The sequence below is a fragment of the Lepisosteus oculatus genome, chromosome 25 (genome assembly GCF_040954835.1).
Source record: "Lepisosteus oculatus isolate fLepOcu1 chromosome 25, fLepOcu1.hap2, whole genome shotgun sequence".
NCBI lineage: Eukaryota > Metazoa > Chordata > Actinopteri > Semionotiformes > Lepisosteidae > Lepisosteus > Lepisosteus oculatus.
The window spans coordinates 13,071,046-13,090,349 of NC_090720.1; the positions used below are offsets into that span (position 1 = coordinate 13,071,046).

Genomic DNA, 19,304 nt, shown 5'->3' on the forward strand with positions numbered 1-19,304 from the left:
AAAATTGAACTGAATTCCTTCAACTTTTTTTCTTCTGTTGAATTAGTTATTGCAAAAGATTCAAGGTAATTGATGATCAAATAATGAATATTACAAATGTATTTTTAATTGTAGGAGTACCACAGTGCACACACTTACGTTTCTGTGCGTTTTGTGCTTTAGTTTGGAACTTTTATCCAAAACTGACATATTAAATCTATTACTGCTCTGTAATTCACAGAAGAGATGACATTATGCTGTATATTTACAGCCATTTAGGGGCTCTGATGACAATCCTTAGCACAATATGAGCACAGCCAGATGGTCTTTTTGTGTGAATCCATTGTGTCTCTGTTCTTTGTGGTAAAATTACATTGTTATAGGTAACACAAATTTTAAAAGAAATTATTGCTACTGTGTATTTTAATGAGCTTTTTTAAATCAGTTAACATCGAAATCCACACACTGCAGCAAAAGCAGACAGTCAGGCAAACCAGCCCTCTGGTGGAACCTGGATGGAGGTTGCTGTCCTCAGGTAGGCTGGCTGACATACTGTACAGTATCCAGCCAATGAGCTACAGTATTTAATGCATCACCCAGTTGGGGAAGTTGCCTTTACTCTGCGTTATGCATACCTGTATGATAAATGGCATTTTTTACATAATGCATTATTGTGACAAGGGAATTTAAGTCTGAGTACAGGGGCAATTTTTTATGCCAAAAGTTATGTGGATCTAGAACAAGCACACCTGCCATGTCATTAATGCTCATGTTGACTAAGGAGCGGTGGCACTGTGGCTAAAGATCTGCAACTGTGGCTGGAAGGTTGCTGGTTCAAATACCGCAGCCAGCAGAGGAATCCTACTCCGTTGGGCCCCATAGCAAGGCCCTCAACCCCAGCTGCTCAAGGGGTGCCATATAAATGGCTGACCCTGCGCTCTGACCCCAAGCTTTTCTCTCCCCATCTGTGTGCCTGTGCGTCTCATGGAGAGCAAGATGAGGTATGCAAAAAGACAAAATCCTCATGCAAAAAACTATATATGGCTAATACAATTATCTAAAAGATCTATCCATCAAATGGCCATCTCTTGTTTTTTACACGTTTTCCAAGCCTATGTTCTACTAAACATAATATTCAAAACCGTTTTAACAAATGGTAAGACTATTTCACCCACTTCAAATATTTCAATGTTTCTTAGTCAGATTTTCTTGTCGATTCCTTGTTTGGAAAACCTGGTCCAGGACTGCTGGGGCTATGGGTTCAATGCCTGGGGTCCTATAGGTGCTCTGGTTTCCTCCCACTGTCCAAAAGCATACTGGTAAGTCAATTGGAATCTGGGTGAAGTGGCTCTGGTGTGAGTGTGTGTCTGTGCCTGCTCATCCAGTACTCTGCCTTACCCTATTGCTTGCCGGGATAGACATCAGCTCCTCTGCAAATTCATCCCTAAATTGGATGAAGTGGTTACAAAATCAATAGATGTAGCCCAAGGAGAAAGCACTACCTACTGTACTGCTCCACCAATACCATTTAAATCAACAACCTATTTTTTCTTCCAGCTCTTGCCTCCCAGTACTGACCAGGCCCAACCTTGTGCTCCTGAGATCTGTGGGATCAGGCTACAAGGACAGGGAGTTGGTAATGAGAATATTTTTTATAACATTTATAAATATTTTGTGACCCATAATATTGTTTTACAATATTTTGTAAAAATGTGTGAATCTAGAAGCAAAAATACTTCCGTTTTGTTGTACATTAATCTATACTTCACCAAAATCTGAGATTTATAACATACTCACTTCGCGCACAATTTAATTGTTTAAATGTTTTATTAAATATAAAATATTTGGCACAGCGGCTTGACAGTAAATATGGCTGCATCACACCTCTATTTGGAGTCTGCTCTTGGGTGTCTTTATAGAGTTAGCATGTCCCCTTTGTATTTTTGTGTCTTTTTCAACAAAAAAAAAAATTGTATTCCTCTGGGTTCGTCCCCAAGTGAAAATTGTCTGGCCTCCCCAGCTCATTAGTCTTCCGTGAGTAGAGATGCTCTGATGCCTTCTTCCCCTCCAGCCAAGTCTGTTTCGGGGACCACACAGAATAACAATGTTATTAACATTTATATTTGTTCCACTCTGACAGATTATGTCATTCACTGCTTCATCCAATTCAGGGTCATGAGGGAGCCTATCCTGGCAAGCGACAGGCGCAAGGCAGGGTACACCCTGGAAAGGACACCAGTCTATCACAGGGCACAGACACACTCACACCTGGGCCACTTTTCCCAGAAGCCATTTTGCCAGATCACCTGGAGGAAACTTATTCCTCCAAGGAAAGCAGATGCCACACAGGTCTAGCACAGAACCCAGGATCTCATTGCTGCAAGACAGCAATGCTAACACTGCATCACCAAGTCACCCCACAGTATCTCATATCTCTTTAATTATGTATAGTATGACTATTCCTTTGACTTTTTTTCAAGGGAATGTGCTCTTAGAGGGCCTGTGAAAATCCTCTGTACTATAAAGGAAATGTGAACCAATAAGTAAATTAACACAAATAAGTTTAATTTAATTGGTGAATACATTTACCACTGGTCAGAGCAGACACAGCAGTACCCCCTACACAGTAGCATCAGGTATTCTGCCACTACAGAATTTTACACTATATGGGTTTTAATAGGTGACATCACTTCTGAAGGTCGGCTCAGCGCCACTGTGCACCAAATGTGCCATGCTGTTACAAAAACAGTACTATGAGGTCACAGCAATGTTCAAATCAGAGTAAGATAAGTAAAGACATTTGCACGCAAGTTTTCTTACTGACATGCGTTTCTATAGACACGCATGCTATGGTTATACAATTATCCTTACATAGGACTTAATCTAGGAGAGATTGATTAATAACATGCAAATGAAGATAAGCTTGAGGATGCCAGTCTGCCTGAGGTCGTGGGAAAAACTCTGTACAGCCAGCCCTGTGTGTCCGGCCTTCTGACAGGCCGGGGCTGGTGTCTGCCTGCTACTGAGACCAAACAGCAGCAGCAGCGGAACGACTGCTAATGCAAAGTTTATAAAAACACTTAACCTTCGAGGACTTTAATTTAACACATCCTGAGGGAGCCATTGGCTTACCAGGGGAAAGAATTACTGCTCTGTGCAAGCAGTCAACAAAAATATTGAAAATATTTTGAAAAGAAAAAAAGAGAAACTAAACTGGGACTTTGGTAGGTAGCTTAATTTACAGTTTCTTTTGCTCCAGAAATCTTCATTTCAAAACACCCCTGGGGAAGTATTTTTTGTTTTTTTAACAAATTTTATAGCCTGTGCTCATCATCCTTTGCCAAAGACTGAAAACCAGGAGAAACGTGCTGCATACTTTACAGTTCACGCTTGTAGCTGCAGGGAGAAGTGAACTTGTAGAGCTCCTTTCTTTCCTGATGTGACTTCTCTTGCTTTCCAGTATTTCTTTATTGCAAACTGACCCAGGAATAACCCATAATTAAGGGAGTTCATGCATGTCTGCAATTTCTATCTGCAGTGGCTATACTTGCATGCCGGCCAATACCGACCGGGTTTTACAATGGCTACTTTTCAAAATTTTGATTCAGCACGTAAACTGGGAATATAGGACGTGTGAGAGCAAATCAGAATACTGGTTTTTAGAACGTGCAGTCTCGTCAGTGCTTCAGGCAGTCCTCAAAAGGCACATTTCCATTACTGGAGCAACCAGCCTTGCAATAGAGATGAAAAGAAAAGGGGAAATACATTATTGCTCTGAATCTGTGATGTATATTTTAAAAGTCCAGTACAAAAGCTAAAGCAATTAGAACAGATTATGTCCAATTACAGTTAAGGTAGAGGGCAGTGGTTATAAAGTATGCAGAACTTTTCAAAACCCATGAAACATCTGAGATTTAGCACAGCTATTGGACAGTTCCTGGATTCCAGGTTTGATTCTGAACTATAGCAGTGTCAGTGTGGAGTTTGCATGTTCTGTTTACGAGGGTTTTTGTCTATTTTTCCAAAACACTTACTACAAAAGACAATGGCTAAATTAATGTCTATAAAATGTCCATGTGTGCCCTGTGACAGACTGGTGTCCCATCCAGATATGGGACAGCCCAAATCTTGTCTTGTGCCCTGTGATACCTGGAAGCCCAGGTGGTTACAGAAACACTTCCAATACTTCACTTCAATCGACAATTGATTTTCTCATAATGGGTGCATGGACCTACAGTACGGAAGACAACTAAACCCATTAAACGTTTTGTTTTTATAGTAATCTATTGCAATAAAGAATTTATGGTCAATATAGGTTAATTGAGGAACATATCAGCTATACCTTAGTCACTTTACTTGTTGTATACTTTGTCTGAAATACTGATTGATGACAATTCAATATAATGAAATTGTGTGCAGTTAATGCGTCTGTTTTGGGCAGATGCCTGTTTCACTCAGAAATAAGGTGTCAGTCAGCAGTAATGGCCAAATCATTAATCAAGAAACAAAACGACATTATAATTCCACTACACTGCTCTTATATAAAGCCAGAGGAAAATATATTAACCAGAGATAGTATTATTATTATTTCTTACAAAACAATGAAATGAATGTGGCTTTGATAAGCCTTTTATACATCAGCATTATCTTGCAGTGACTTAATTAGGTAAATCCTTACACTTATAAAACATGATAAATTATGACTTTTTGCCTGTGAGAGCTCAAAAGAATTTTGAAGAAGTTTTACATTTGTTCCACAGAGAGAAAAATCACATTTTCATACCAGGTTTTAAAATCCCTTCCAGCAGGAGTCAGACACGTCAAGTGCTAAAGGCAAATTAAATGTCAAAGGCTTAAAAAGGTCTTTCTCTAACTACTGTATCTGGTGGCTCTTCTCTCTGCTGCTGGCCAGGGAGGCAAAGCGAGCAAACACAGAAGGTTCCTTCATCTTCCTTCAGCTATTTTTAGTTCAATAACCTTGGCAAATGTTGCTCTTCCAATTCATAGACATTCAGGTGTTAGTGTGATTAAAGCCACATGGGGACTCTCACGTCTGACAGTCTTCTGCTGATATGAGGCCTATGCTTGAAGCGAGAGGGCACACAGGAGATAAAGTGCATGACTGCCAAGGCTAAACATGCTTAGAAAGGCCAGCAGTCAGAGCCTAACCTGTAGAACAATGTACAGTACAATTTTTCAGTCCTCTAGGTTATCTGTTTTAAGTTGTTTGTAAGGAAACAAATGAAACTGTCTATCTCATTATCCCTGCTTATGAAGACCATTGTTTTCACCAAGCCTGCTCTGGCATCTGTTATTTGTGTTATTTGGGCAGACAGATCAGATGAAATACATTTTAATGCACTGTTTATTTCTGACTCTTAAATGGGCACAAACCTTGACCTACCACTGTCCAGTCACAGACAGACCTAGAAGCTCAGCCTTTGAACAATCTTCCCGATCTATAATTGCACATTTGTGCAAAAGGGTGGCAATTCTCAAATCTTTCATTGATTTCTTCATACATTTAATTTGCAGGAGACTTACTCAGATAAGATGACAGATAAGCTAGACAGTTAACAAACCTTCATGAAGAAGACAAATTCTTAAGGTTGATATTTCATTACAGCACATTCTCCAAATCTACAGCAACACCATGAAAAATTAAAATTCCAATTCCAAAAAAACAGAATAATAAATCAATAAGAGTGAAAGTTGTATATCCCCCTGTTCTACATACAGATAATCCATAATAACTGCCACTTCAGATTCTCTGTGGTTTATAACAGAAGCTATAAAGTTTTCTCAAGTAATTTTCTGCCTGTAATTTAGGTGTTAAGATTAAAGTTCAAGTTCAAGTTTATTGTCATACAGTATGTAGTTGAGTACAATGCAATGCTAACTTATATGTTTTCCTCATACAACAAATGACAAAACATTGACATAGAAAATGCCATAACAAATGACATAACAATTCTTGGAGACGGGAACAGTGGAGTAGCAAGAAATGTAACCAGCATTTAGAAAGTAGCTGTGTGCAAAATTTAGCAGTAGCAGTATTTTCAGTACAGTGCAAAATACAAGTATTGGCAGTCTTTTGAGCTCAGTGTGAAACACAGGGGTGTCAGGAGGGGAGGGTTAAGAGGAGGAGTTTAGGAGTCTAATGGCTGTAGGGTACAAGCTTTCTTTGGACTTACAGGTACGGTTTTTATACTCCTAAATCTTCTGCCAGAAGGTAGAGGAGAGAAAGGTGCCCTGGGTGGAATATTCCCTGGTTGGGTTTGGTCTTTGATTCTATTATTTGCCGTTCTGAGACAGCGTGTGATGAAGATGGTCTAAATGGCAAGGAATTCTATACCAGTGATGGCCTCAGCTGTCTCCACCACCTCCTGTATTTGTTTTTTACGTTCCTGAGCTGAGCAATTGGCATAACGAACTGTAATGCATCCGACGAGAATACTTTCTAGAGCACACCTGTAGAAATGTGTGAGTGCTTGTGAACACATACCAAATCTCCTGAGTCTCCTGAGGAAGTAGAGGTGCTGGTGTGCTCTCAAGATGACTTCGTCTATGCGATGGGACCAGGTCAGGTCGTTGGTAATGTGAACACCCAGGAACTTGAAGCTGCTGACCATCTCCTCAGCAACCCCATTGATAGAGACAGGAGTGTGGCCTCCTCCTTGCTTCCTGAAATCAACAACCCGCTCCTTAGATTTGCTGACTTTGAGAGAGAGGTTGTTGTCCTGGTACCATACCACCAGATCCTTAACTTCATTCCTGTGTTATGTTGTTTGTGATCAGACCTACAATGGTGTGTCGTCAGCAAACGCAAGGATAGTGCTGGACCTGTGTCTAGCCACAATCATAGGTGAACAGGGATTAGAGCAAGGCACTAAGCACACAGCCCTGGAAGGCTCCTGTGTTGAGGATCAGAGTGAAGGAGATGTCGTTGCCTATTCTCACAGATCAAGGTCTGCCCATCGGGAAGGCCAGGATTTTTCCATAATCAAGTTACTGTACCTTCTTTGAGACAATTGTTTCACTTTCCAATGGCATCCAAAAATAGTTTGTGCTTTGAAGTGGAATTGGGGTAAGGTGGGTGGGGAGTGGAAGGAAGATGTAGATCAATTTTTTAAAATCACTGCTTGTAACAAGATAAAAGATGTCAAAAATCACATTAGGACATTATTTTCTTATACAGTTATTAATACATTTTTCAAATTTTTAAAAATGCACCTTTAAAATACACCTAAATGGTAGATAGTAAATTCTCCATTAGAAAGACAGGCAACCAATTTACTAAACTACTGAGTGTACATTTCTTTAGTAATGACCCACACAATGCCCTGCATGGCTATGCTATGTAATGGGCAAGGACAAATACTATATAATAGCTTGTATTGGTCAGCAATGTCCCAAGACTTGTTATATAATGAATATGCCAAGGACATTCCAAGCAAAAATGTCCAGTAGGGTCAGCAACCCCCAGAAATGACAGGAGCTGAATCCTCAGTGATTACACCCGATCCCTCAGGAACAGCTCAGTCAGCTCACTGGAGAAAGGAGCCAGGGTCAAGCCTGCATCACCAAGGACTGTGGACTAGTGTGAACCCACAGGAAGAATGACTCACTGTTCTTCAGACATGCTTTGACATAATAAAATCATACCATTGGAGTCCCAACGGTTAAGTGAGAATAACCCAATTCGATTGCAAATTGATCTGAGGTTCTTATCCAGACATTTTGTTAAAGAAGTCAGGGTAACAGCAAAAGCTGACACATTGCCCCTATCTCCCACAATCCTCTGTGTAAAGAACCTCCTCCTATTCTCAGTTATAAAAGCCCTTCCTCTTCGTTTTAACTTGCATGCTGGAATAACTGATCCTGAAGAAATCCATTTAGTTGATATGAATCACGTATTCGATCTTCAATCAAAATTAATTTGTTTTAGCCTTAAGATATTCTCTGAAGCTCAGCAGTGTATCCGATCACTCTTCTCAGAAACAGAGCAGAAATATATTTTTCCTAACGTGGTGACTCAAATTGTGTACTGTATAACATTCTAATTATACTATGCATTGAACAATATTAACAGCATCTCTTGGGAAGAATTCTAAACTTTTAAAAGCATATTCTAATAATGTTGCCTCTTGTGATTTTGCCACATTTTGTGGAAGAGAAAAGTGACAAATCAACATAACACCTTAAGTGTTTTAATTTTATATCTACAATTGATTTCCTACCTGCATGTAATCCACTGCTTGTGTATACTGTACATTCAATGCCATCAATATCCTGTCGTGCATATTGGCCTTTTGAATTTACCTTGCTACTGTACCTACAGAGGTTTCTACTCTGTTGGTGTCATATATAAATAAACAGTTATTAAACATAATCAAGATCATTGAAATAAGTTAGGAAGAGTAGCGGTTGAATTGCACAAATTACATCACTCCAACTTGAAAAATCTCAAATTCTTTGCTCTGACCATTACGCTATTCATGCCATGGACTCATCAATACACACCTCTTACATTTTTGTGAGCATTTTACTGTAAGTGAGCAAAGAATGAATCGTTTAGAAAATACCCAGAAATGGCATCTCTGACATTTGCTGTAAAATGGCGCTTTGATGTACAGCAAGTGATTTTGCAGCACATGATAATTATTGGAAAGGTTAAAAGGAAGGGTAGCATGGTGGTGCAGTGGTTACCATCGTTGCTTCTCAACATTGGGGCCCTGGGTTTAGTCCTAGACCTTGGGTACTATCTGTGTTCTCCATTTGTTTTCTTGGATTTCCTCTGTGTGCTCTCATTTACTCCCACAGCCCAAAGACATACTGTCAGGTTAACTGGCTTCTAGAAAAACAGGCCCTGGTGTGAGTGTATTCATGTCTGTGTGTGTGTGCGCTGTTAGGCTGCCTGGGACTCAGGCTTGCCGGCTCCAGCTCACTCCCAACCCTATTATGAATAAAGCAGTCAGAAAATGGATCGATTAAAAAGAAGATCCCGGTCATGTAAGATTTGTCAACGATTTCACAGGTAAAGCTATCCATTCATGAAGAAAGGTCGATGGATAGAAAAAAACAATTAATCCAGCTACGGTACTGTATTTTGAAAAACGAAACTGACTGTGGGCAAATAGGAGATTTGCGCAAATAGGCGCCTTTGGTTTCTCTGTTTGTGTTCTTGGAAAGCTATAACCAAATAAGTTCTGGAAACATATTTACTTCAAACATAATCATCTCAACAGCAAGTCATATACAACTATGTTATCTGTGGCTGCTATTTGTAACAAAACTATCTGTCAATAAACCACACACAGTAAACACCTCCCTCAGACAAAACATACACAATGATTAATAAATATTAGATATATCTAAACAGGCCTTTTCAGGACACTTCACATTTAATTCACCATATGAGCATTAAATAGTCCAGAATAAGAACCTCCACTGCACTTCTAAAATATACAGTACATTCAGTACCTTATTAGAAATGCAATAATGCATTCATGAAACGTGGCATGAGGCCATATTGGAAAGCACTGTTGAGTTTCATTTAGGCATCTCTGACTGAAATAACATTCCCAAAGTCACGTCTCTGTACAATCTACACTATGCAATGCATAAAACTTAGCTGGACAAACAAAGAGACTAACATAAGAAAAATCAAAAATGCTCTTTGGTAGGGTGTCTCAGAATCCAATATTTACAGTAAAAATGCACCAAAAAAATCTGCTGAAAGACACTTTGCCTGCAGAAACTGGGTACTAGCCCTGATTGAGAATATTTAGGTTGGCAACCTTACGTCCCCAACACGACCAGGCTTGGCAAATTGTCAGGCCCAAGCTGACCTCAAATAAAAACAAATCCAGGCACACAGACCTGCTCTTTCTCAGTTCAATAATGCCATGTCAAAAGAAAAGCTAAACCTTTGAAAAGGGGGGAAAAAATGGAGTAATAGCCCTAAACCAAAAATTACCAACAAAATTCAACAACAGGCTCAAAATACTTGCAAACTGTATTTTTTGAGAGATGTTCTAAGACTTCTGGTCACTTTGGTTGCGCTTGAATGAAAAGTGATTGCTTTTCTACTACTGTAATTATTTTGTAGAACAAGGCAGCAGTGTCCTGGTCACATTTTCTGAATGGCACCTTTGCATGTAACAGCAGGAGCTCCACACAGGAAACCGCAGGGGCTGTTTTCTCTTGAACATCACAGGGGCCATGTGTAGGTCATCCCAACTCATTTTGGGAAGGACCTAAGCAAACATGTTACATGTTCAGAAGTTAAAAGAAACAGTGTTTCCAGGTCCACAAATAGTGCATACCTTGGCCTAATTTGGAAGAGAACCAACAATTATTTTGGCTGCCTTTTTGTCACGGTAAAAACACATTTGAACAAATGCTCATAAAAATAGATACATTTGCTGCATAGTTCTAGCCTTCCGTAGCAGGACAGAACAATTTCGCTTATATGTAGGGGTTTCTAGAATCCTCTAATTTACGTCACACAAACCTGCAACCCAGAGTTTCTCAATCGTGGTCCTTGTGACCCCACAACTGGTTTTTGCTCCAGCATAGATCCTTGAAGACAATGATTTTATTGAGCTGACTTGGCAGTTTATACCAAGTCTTAAGAAATCAATTTTAGCCATAACCTACTGGTATGTCTTTCAACTGCGGGAGAAAATTGGAGCACATGGACGACACCCACAAGTACACAGGGAGAACATACAAACTCCACACAGACAGCACCACAGGTCTAGAATTTAACCCAAGGCCCCAGCACACAAGGCAGCGATGCTAACCACTCATTTTAACTCAACTTCTGCTATTTCTCTCACCGTATTCTTCATCCAGTTGGAAAAAACTACGATTTACAGGTCACTGATTTTTCATGTGGTGAAAATGCAACATTAGAATAAAAAGTAAAGTTCATATTTGCTTAGTTAAGAGTAAGATCTTCGCCATTCCTCCCATGCAGAGAAGTCAGCTTCATCAAAAGGTCAGCTGATCGGCGCAGGGACTTCTGCAGTACTGCACATTCTGTGCTGTTACTCCACTGTAACACTCTCTTTTCTCACACTACGAGTATCTGTTACACTCTTACACAATGAAAAGCCTGTTCTCACACTGAACTGCTCTCACAATCTTAAAGGCTATGGCTTGAGTGCACTATTTCCAACTTTAGCTGCTTGAGTCATGAAGGACAGATTATTGATTTATGACTAATCAATTACTGAATCATAAAGACTGATTCTGGCCAAAAGTCCTGATTGTTTGATGTTTGCTGCCCTCCTTAGAGGAGTCAATTGTTTTAACTGGTCTAAACTCCCTTCTTCCCACCAGCACCCAAACCCCACTAGATGGAGTGAAGTAATCTGTTTTGGCTGCTGTTAAAAACATGTCCAACACAGTACAATAGCAGCCCTGCTGTTTCAGGGACGTTCACTAAGAAACTTTACTTTGTCATTTAAGCAGCCAGATCAAAACTACCAACACAAAGTATCAGTTCAATAGTTTAATATCTCAAGGCCTCCACTGCCAGAATAATGAAAGTTTCACTTCTCTGTTTCATTAAATTCAGATTTTAATTACAGGAGAAAGGCTGTGATGTATTTATCGGTTTTCAGATGAGAGGCCATCTGTCAGAAGGTATCACTAAGGAAACAGTGCTTAAATTAGGAACAACAGGCGAGGGAGGGGGTGTCTTTGCCCATTGTCATAAGAAGTGGTCCTGTTTATAAATAGATGTGTTCTCCTTCTTAAAATATTTGCGAGGATGTCATACCTCTTTTAACAAAACAGTGGGAGTCAATATGATCAAGAATGAGCCACCCCCATGCTGGCAGTCTGTTTGAGTCCTCTGTTTAGGCGAGGGAAAGTAATAGAGATCTTTCTCCACCCTTGTCCTATGGTCTAACAACTTCAATCAAGCTTACCCAGGATTTGTTCATATTTAGGTTGTTTTTATAATCAACAGCTTTATTTCACAAATGTGTTATGTATAATAATCGGGTTTTCCAAATTCCATGACTGTGAACTCCTATGCTACAAAATATGAGCCACAAACCATCCTGTTCCCCTCCTGAGTGCAAATACTGGCATTTTAAATGACCTGCATTTCCTTAAACCTTTCCAATTTCCTATGACTTGAAATCTAAGAATAGGCTTCCTGCTAGCTTTTGAAAAAGCAATAATATTTTTAAAAAAACCACACAGAGTGCTCACCACTTCGAATTCCATTCTGCAGGCCTACCAACATTTTGAAAAAGAAATGCTGAAAAAAAATACAATTTATTTATCATATCATAGAAATTATTACTTAAACCTTTTTATAACACATGCATATACAAGCTGAAAACCCTTATTTTGCTTATGGCCTTTCTTGTATTCTGAAATACAATTCTGCAAACACTGAAGTAATAATAATTATATTTTTAAAAAAAAACATTATTTTATATAGCACCTTTAAAGGTGGCTTCTCAAAGCGCTTTACAGAATGACAACAACAATCAATAAAAAGAATACACGAGATAAAACACAATTACAATATACAGAGGAGACATTGGACGGTGGTACTAAGAAAAGCAGAGGGGTGACGAAGGGAACCAGTTAAGTAAAGGCTCTTCTAAAGAAGGTTTTGAGTCTGGATTTGAAGGGGTTTAGAGAAGGTACAGTACTGAAATACACTGAAGTACTGGAACTTCATAAATGTGAATGCTAACTTTAAGAAATAAAATGTGAATTTCTCATCTGGAATACTCATTTGACATTGATATGAATAACACAATTCACAATGAGAGTACTGAGTCTTTTATTGTACTGTTCTAATTATGTTTTAAGTAATGTTACTTTTTTTCTTGCTCCTTGTGAGCAAGTTGGGCCTTTGCACTTTTAAGCAGCACTCTTGTTTCAGAATGAAAAATGCTACAGTGTGATTGCTTTGGTTATATTTTAAATCAATAGAGAGGACAACACATGCTGTACAAACGGAACAGAAACGACAGATGAACTACAAACGCCGGCCTAGCAGTGCTGTCTTTTTCGTTTAGTGAGGAAAAAAACATTAATTTCAATACATACCAGGTAATCAGCCAAAAGCATTTCAGTTACTTACGTTTCAGGTTTCAGAGGTTGCAGCAGTAGGCTCATAGCTGCCGTATATTTCAAATTTGCGATATGAGAATCTGCATTGACAGATGTCTGGTATTTAAATGGTAATCAATTTCTACAGTTCTGCTTCAGCATTGTAACGTGTTATATCTTACAACTTATAAAACGTGAACGAATAAAAACGTGTGCATAGCGGGGATCTAGTCTTCCTCAGTGTTGTATTACAATGTAACTGACATCCCCTTATTTGGCACTAGTGTAATGAGAGTGAGTTCTTTATGTCTGAAATTAACCTGGTGGAGTGAGCAGAGAGCCACAGTTTTAATACAGAGTCTTTACAATAGTAATTTGCTGGAACTACAGTACCAAACGAGAAGCTGCTTCAAGTGGCCAATTCTTCTGCAGGAATTCCAGCTGTAACGCCTATAGTGACACCTAGCTGTTAGTCCCAGAACTGCAGATTCTGAGCGCAGGTACAGCAAGTATCCTCACGGGTTGCCTTTATTTGTTTCCCAAACGTCAAAATTGCAATGAAGTTTGAAACTCTATTTTTGTGCACACGACGAGGGTTTAAAAATACTGTGAACCAGAGTAGTTTGATAACTAATAACACAAAAAATCGGTAATGATGAAACAAGTTTGGTTGTATTAAGTTGAAGTCTTGACTGAACTCCTGATTGTTTCTTGTTTATTTGCAATGGGAACACACACTGACAGGGGATTCTGATGTCTCCAGTGTTGTCTCTGGACTTTCCTCACCTCTTGTACAGAAGGTGCTGACAAACAGGATTTTAGCATCAAACATCTGTTTTTACTGCCTGAAACAAAAGCAATATCCACCGCTGAAATTTTAATCATTTGTTAAAAAAGAAAAGTGCAAAAGGCGTAGCTAAGTTTTCTCCTTGTGCACAGAGATGACAAAAACAGTAATAGTAGTTATCATTTGAAGGAGAGGAGTCACCTGACAACAAACACCAAATAACTGAAACCCCAAATATACAGAATGTTTAGAGAAGAAAATGATTGCATTGGTAAAGTATGTCAGCACAACATGAATGTGAATCTTGAGAAGAACAAGGAAGGTTGACATCACCACTGAGCAAAAAAGATATTGAGAGTGATTACCGAAGCAATTCCCTTCCTAGCTGTCATCTCTGTCTGTAGCACCGACAGAACCTCTAAACACCAAAACCACTTAACAGCTCACAATGGGCATCTTAAGGTCAACTTTCCTTCTGTTAAGGTGAGGTCTGGCATTGTAGGTAGAGATGAGTAAACATTGCAGAAGTCACTTCCGGTGATTGCTGAAGTAAACAATCCCATAAAAGCCATCTATTTTTTGTTGCAAGATAAAATAAAATTATGCAGTGTTAAAACAAATGCTGGAAAACCAGATTTCCAACTGATTACAGTTTAGCTGTACTTTTTTTTGTCTGAATTTATTCTCCTGACCGCAAAAAAAACCATATATCTCAGGGGTCCATTTGAGGAGTGATTGGAATAGATAGTGTTTGCTGAAATACTGACATAAGCACCAAAATCGGTTTCAGATGTACTTTTCTGTTTAAAAGTGTCAGTGTTCTGTCACGTTATTTGGCTTAGTAGAAGAGTGGTGAGCAAAGATATCAGGACAAAGTTTAATAAAGAAATACTAAACCCTGTGACTGTTTAACTAATCCAAATTGTTTTTAAAAAATTGGGGGTTCACTACACCATCTGCCAATTATTTTTAATGCTCATTTTCTCAAAATGTAGTATACATTTCCCAGTCCATCGTGACACATTTGTCCCAGTTCTTAATTGTGGTAATATCACATCATCATTAGGATGGTTCTGCTCTGAGCCAAATATTAACACAGATGAGTAAAGTTACACTGATAATGAGGTGCATGAGATATAAAAATAAAGACTCTTGATGGCCCATGAATGGAAAAAGTTATACATCTGTGTTTTTTCATGGGGAAATTCTAAAAAGTAGGTTATTTTCCCACAGTCTATCAACAAAGAAAGTCTGGGCCCTAACTAAGTCTGTGAACTTTGTGAACAGACTAATATGCACTTTTTTAAGAGATGTTTAGGATATGACAATATTGTGAAAATAGTGTGGTCACTAATTCCATACTGCTTTATAAGTGTGGAGAAGTTTTACGATTCTGACAGCCTGTGTGCATATACTATATACAATGCATACAGTAGCTGTACCACTATATACTGTACAGTATTAATTTAAGCACATGAAGCAGAAGCTGTCAGGGAATGCCTGTGTAAAATCTTTCTTCTTTCTTGCTCCTCAAATATCTATTCTTCTCATGTCCAGGTACAGAACTGATCAGTCTGGACCTGAGAATGCATCTTACAAACAGGTAAAGAAAATGTTTTGTCGTTTGAAAACACATTTCAGAAGTGTGCAAGTCAAATCTTGCAGAAAACAGATTCACTTTGATCATGTCACTAGCTGACTGTGACAGAAATTCCACAAGCAGTGGTGCACAACTGGCAGAGTGGCTGACCAATGGGATGACGCAGGATAAGTAAACCAGCGCACTCTGATTCCAGGCATGTGCAGTCTTACAGTGATGTCATAGAGACACCACCGTGATCACCACTCCTCTAATCAGCTCTGGTTCTCCTGACAGGTACTATGAAGCTAATGGCAAATGGTTGGGACATTTGTGTCCCTCTCTCCTGAGCAATGCATTGTTGGAAAGTCATTTGGGCTGCACAGTTGTGCAGTGGATAGTATTGCTTCTTCACAGCACTGGGGCCCTGGGTTCAATCCTGGACCCGAGGTACTATCTGCATGAGGTTTTTATGTTCTCCCCATGTTTGTGTGGGTTTCCTTTGGGTGCTCCGGTTTCCTCCCACAGTCCAAATACATACTGGTAGTTTAATTGGCTTCTGGGAAAATTGCCCCTCATCTGAGTGTGTCTGTGTCCTGTGATGGACTGATGTCCGATCTGCACTGTAACCCACCTGTGCCCCTTGTTTGCTTCCCCGCAACCCTGTATTGGATGAAGTGGTTAGAGAATGGATGGATGTTTTTCACTTTGCGTTAGTGTAACATCAGTATCATGTCCCAGTTTTCAGTAAGGCTACCAGTTATTGTCCAGTACAGGTCTGGCCCAATTAAGCTGCCGATGGAGCCTTTACTAGATCTCAATAAGCCACATACCAACTGGTGCTGAGGACATTTTTGCCTCCATGAAGTTTTCATTTATATCAGAAAGTAACAAATATCTGGAATAATATTTTACCTGTTCAACACACAAGATGTTGAGGTCATTTTATAGAGTCTCACTGCCTCTGAGAGACTCTCTTAAGTGTTGCTGCACTCTTACTGAGCCCATAGAGAGCACCACTAAGACTGGACTCTATTTTTTTAAATCCAGAGTAAAGATGAATTGTTTAAAATGCACAATTGGAAAATATTAATATTAATGCACACATTTGATCATACATATATTAAAGATTTAAGAAATTGGACCCGACTTCTTTTAAAGAAATTTCTGGATAAAATTCTTGGATGAAGTATAGTAGCTAAAAACAACCAGGGGAGCTAAATAAGCTGAATGCTTTGTCCTCTTGATTATTACTTTTCCTGTGCTTTTCCTCATCAGTGTTTATTGTGTTTGTCCCTGTTTGGCTGTGAAAGATGCTAGTTAGTAGTTTAGAAGAATAAAGGGATGCAGTTCAAAAACAGAATGTCACATCTGCAATATTTTACACTACAAGAAGTGTTTGATTTCAGTTCCTGCTTTGAGATTTCAACGTCACTGTAAATGTATGGGAACGAGTGATAAGCCCTGATGAATATAATTGGTGAAAACATGTGGCAACACGTTTGAATACTTTATCCACCTTTGACAGCTTTAAACTGGGTGGGTATATAAAATAAAAAATACGTGGTAATTCTGATGTTAAAACCTCGTAACCTTGAAACCAAGTGAACTCCCTACACAAGGGGGCAATCAGTTTTCTGTAGAAGTGTCTATAGAAACACTGCCAATACCTTGCTTCAGCTGTTATTGAGCTCTTCGGGCCTAGTGCAGTTGTCAAGGTTTATCTTATGAAACACAGTTACACCCACAAGGATATTAGCATGATAAAATATGCAAAACATAAACCCATTTAACCATAAAAAATTCAGACTTTTAGTTCAGGTTGTTTGCACGGCTACTCTGTTTTAATTTTGGCCATTTGTTTTAATTGTTTGGACATTGTGCTGCTCGGACAGTTTGCACTTGCTTTATTGTAATTTTATGAATTAATTTATTTGACATTATTGCTTCTGCATGCTTGCTCCTTGCACTTACATTAAATTTGAATTTTCAATATCCTCAGTTGTCCTAGATAAGGGTGTCTCTTAAATAAATAATAGTCATACTAATAGCACCTCTCTAGTTAAATTTATAAAAACAATACTAAAACTGACCATTATATTAAATAGACTTCCTGAACATGCCATAGGAAATACTGACTTGGACTTACAGGTGCTTTCTTGAGGTATCATGCTGCATTTTTTTTTTTGCACTCTCCTACACCATTATTTTCTGCCCACTGTAAAGCAATACAGTCAGATCATTCTTGTCACTTCTACTTGTTAGTGTTGCTTAGGCCTGATTGGTAACTGCCATGTCTCATGTTGAACTGCAGCCTTACTTTGGCTCCAGCTGGTCCTGGTTAGACTATCCATCCATTTTCTAACTGCTCTGTCCCGTTCAGGGTCAAAAGGTACCCCAGATCCTAAATCAGCAAGCAGCAGGGACAAACTGGGAAACAGCCAGGATGCCAGCCTATCGCAGGACACACTCACGCACAATAGGACCAATTTTTCCCAGAAGCCAATTAACCGACCAGTATGTCTTTGGGATGAGATGATGGTTAAGTGGTTGACGTTGCTGCCTCATGGAGCTGGGAACCTGGGTTCAATTCCCTGGCTGCTATATGTGGAGTTGCAAATGTACTGGTAGGTTAATTAGCTTCTGGGAAAATTGGCCACAGTGTGTGAGTGTGCAAGTGCCTTTGTTTGTGTCTGGCCTGCAGGACTGGCATCCTGTCCCAGGTGTACCCTGTCTTGACCCATTGCATGGTTTCGACTCCCCTGCAACCCTGAATTGGAAGAATAGGTAAGGAAATGGATGGAGGGATTATACATATTTGGACTGTAAGAAGTATACTTTCCTCCAGAATACCTGAAGATAACCCACACAAACATACTGTAGGGAGAACATACAAACTCAACACCTACAGCACTGCAGGAACTGAACCCAGGGGCCCAGCACTGTGAACCAGCAATACTAAGCACTGTGCCACTGTGCTGCTCATGGTATGACCACTCCGAGATCTGAGAAAAATGTGGATCTCAGAGTCTGGTCAGTTTCGAGCAATTGAGTGGGCATTCATTAACAGAAGCCATGATTCCACAGCACACCCAGAGAAGAGCTGCACAGGTTCTGTGCCACAGTGTATTTAATGGTGCATGTCATGTTAATCATTAAACAACCTTTTTATGAAAACATAACTTTTATATGAAATGTTCTATAGGCTAATGTTCTATAGGCTAATTATGTTGCTTCAGCGGGGGGCTTGGTGTTTGTTACTGAAGCTTTAAGATGTTTATGACTTGGAGATTAGAAAACATTTTGGAATCTAAGACCACTTTGAAAAAAACAAATTTGTAGTATATTTGTAAGACACTCTAGATATTTCTTTGTTTTCATTTTTTTTAAATTTTATTTAATCTGCAAATGTTCTTTAGTCTTGAGCTTTATCCCTAACAAAATAAGATTTGTTTTTAATTGCAGACTAGATGGGGAAAATAAAATGCATATACAGAATATATATATATATTTATCTATGCATAAACATGCTAAATAATATTTACACAAACACTGCACATATCAGAGAATAAAAAAATGTGAATTCCAGAAATGTTTTAGTGTTTGTATAACCTGCTCGAGAGCTGTATAGCACTGCTGGCCAGATTGAGAGAACAGCCATTAGAACAGGAAAGCTTTTTCTTGAATTTATGATGCTTATTTTACAGGATTCTGAAGGGAGAGGGAATTTAAAGGAACATGTATCAGGCTGAATTACGACTGCAGTTTATCCATTTCAGTTAACGAGGTTCTTGTAATGAGTGGCAGAGCCAGTGATGGTATCAATGTATCACGTTTCCTCAGACTGTCACTCCTCTCCTAAATATTATC

General features: G+C 39.1%; 1 long non-coding RNA gene across 1 annotated transcript; it reads right to left on the bottom strand.

The window, feature by feature from the left end:
* Nucleotides 1-1,838: 1,838 nt before the first annotated feature.
* On the bottom strand, nt 1,839-13,476 carry LOC138225097 (uncharacterized). Its single transcript, XR_011183667.1, has 3 exons — nt 13,100-13,476; nt 6,485-6,663; nt 1,839-2,056 (listed from the first exon to the last, which is right to left on the bottom strand). It is a non-coding gene; the product is annotated as an uncharacterized lncRNA (long non-coding RNA).
* Nucleotides 13,477-19,304: the final 5,828 nt, after the last annotated feature.